Source organism: Nerophis lumbriciformis, linkage group LG26, assembly GCF_033978685.3.
Source record: "Nerophis lumbriciformis linkage group LG26, RoL_Nlum_v2.1, whole genome shotgun sequence".
In the NCBI taxonomy this organism is placed as follows: Eukaryota; Metazoa; Chordata; class Actinopteri; order Syngnathiformes; family Syngnathidae; genus Nerophis; species Nerophis lumbriciformis.
This window is the reverse complement of record NC_084573.2, coordinates 16595001-16597324: the sequence shown is the minus strand read 5'-3', so window position 1 is coordinate 16597324 and position 2324 is coordinate 16595001. Positions and strand designations below refer to the sequence as shown.

The 2324-nt window shown below is 38.2% G+C and overlaps 1 protein-coding gene across 2 annotated transcripts in view; it reads left to right on the top strand.

Annotated features, from left to right (window-relative positions):
- Window positions 1-245: 245 nt before the first annotated feature.
- Window positions 246-2324, top strand: part of ptk2bb (protein tyrosine kinase 2 beta, b) — a 131173-nt gene continuing 129094 nt past the window's right edge. Inside the window, exon 1 of one of the 2 annotated variants that reach the window (XM_061987306.1) lies at window positions 246-345. The gene's annotated coding sequence lies outside the window, so the exon portion shown is untranslated. Of the gene's footprint in view, window positions 346-537; window positions 652-2324 lie in introns of those variants that run through there. The other variant, XM_061987309.2, reaches the window with a different exon arrangement.

Sequence of the window (2324 nt, the reverse complement as noted above, 5' to 3'; positions counted from 1 at the left end):
TATGTATATATATATATATATATATATATATATATATATATATATATATATGTGTGTGTGTTTGTTTGTATATACATATATATATATATATATATATATATATATATATATATATATATATATATATATATATATATATATATATATATATATATATATACACAAACAAACAGCGATTTATACCATTTCTACCATTGGGCTGTTTTCCTGAAACAAGGAAGTTGTCCCACCTTAAACACAGGGGTGAGAGAGGCGAGCTGGCACACAACACACACTCACTTCAGTGTTTCTCAAAGGATTGCTTCTTATTTCACTGTTCCTACAGGGATTGACACACACTGGCAGGTAAGGGTCCACATGTCTTCTTTTTTTGCAAGTGAGTCGACTGAAATGTGTCTGCTATACTCCCATGTTGTATGCGTGTTCGGGTGAAGTTGATAAAGCCGTTAAACCAGCTTATGTTTTCTGAAAAATCACTAAACTGCTTACAAACTATAAGCAGATTGTCGCATTTATTCCTACACAGGTAATTTGGTGATTCTAAAAAGATCACGCGGTGAATTTCGCTGTCATTTTATTTGAAGGAGAGAAAGCTAGAGCGAGCAGGAGAGAGAGGGAGAGAACTTTGTTCACCAGTGCAAGTCTGTGCAGGTGAGCACACAATCTGCCACATTCCAACGTTTGCCTGGGGGTCAACCTGCAACATGAAGAGCCCTCTAGACCAGGGCAATTTACTTAATGTTCCCAAAGACAAGCAGTGAGCATTAGTCTTCCTTATGTAGTGCAGTTATTTTGTATATATATTGGGGTGTAACAGTTCACAAAATCCACAGTTTGGTTCCTTTTCCGCTTTTGTGACACAGTGTTCAGTTTATTCAGTGTCACTGAGCTTCTAAAACTTACATAGCTCATCCTCCTTATTTTCAGGCTCAAAAATATATGGATCTTGATCACCATTTTCCCAAAGTAGTCGTCGACTCTCATGAAATCTATGAAGATTGGTAATAATTGTTATTGTTGAAGGAAAAAGTCAACATTGTGATGCATTCTGTGGAATTGATTCACCCCAATCAAAAAGATGTGTAAAATTATGTAAATATTACATGTTATTATGAATGTGTATGTTACGACATTACATATTTACTTATATAATGTACAAACCCCGTTTCCATATGAGTTGAGAAATTGTGTTAGATGTAAATATAAACGGAATACAATGATTTGCAAATCATTTTCAATCCATATTCAGTTGAATATGCTACAAAGACAAAATATATGATGTTCAAACTGATGAACATTTTTTTTTTTGCAAATAATCATTAACTTTAGAATTTGATGCCAGCAACACATGACAAAGAAGTTGGGAAAGGTGGAAATAAATACTGTTAAAGTTGAGGAATGCTCATCAAACACTTATTCGGAACATCCCACAGGTGAACAGGCAAATTGGGAACAGGTGGGTGCCATGATTGGGTATAAAAGTAGATTCCATGAAATGCTCAGTCATTCACAAACAAGGATGGGGCGAGGGTCACCACTTTGTCAACAAATGTGTGAGAAAATTGTTGAACAGTTTAAGAAAAACCTTTCTCAACCAGCTATTGCAAGGAATTTAGGGATTTTACCATCTACGGTTCATAATATCATCAAAGGGTTCAGAGAATCTGGAGAAATCACTGCACGTAAGCAGCTAAGCCCGTGACCTTCGATCCCTCAGGCTGTACTGCATCAACAAGTGACATCAGTGTGTAAAGGATATCACGACATGGGCTCAGGAACACTTCAGAATCCCACTGTCAGTAACTACAGTTGGTCGCTACATCTGTAAGTGCAAGTTAAAACTCTACTTTGCAAGGCGAAAACCGTTTATCACCAACAGCCAGAAACGTCGCTGGCTTCGCTGGGCCTGAGCTCATCTAAGATGGACTGATACAAAGTGGAAAAGTGTTCTGTGGTCTGAATAGTCCACATTCCAAATTGTTTTTGGAAACTGTGGACGTTGTGTCCTCCGGACCAAAGAGGAAAAAAAACATCCGGATTGTTATAGGTGCAAAGTTGAAAAGCCAGCATCTGTGATGGTATGGGGGTGTATTAGTGCCCAAGGCATGGGTAACTTACACATCTGTGAAGGCGCCATTAATGCTGAAAGGTACATACAGTTTTTGGAGCAACATATGTTGCCATCCAAGCAACGTTACAATGGACGCCCCTGCTTATTTCAGCAAGACAATGCCAAGCCACGTGTTACATCAACGTGGCTTCATAGTAAAAGAGTGCGGGTACTAGACTGGCCTGCCTGTAGTCCAGACCTGTCTCCCATTGAA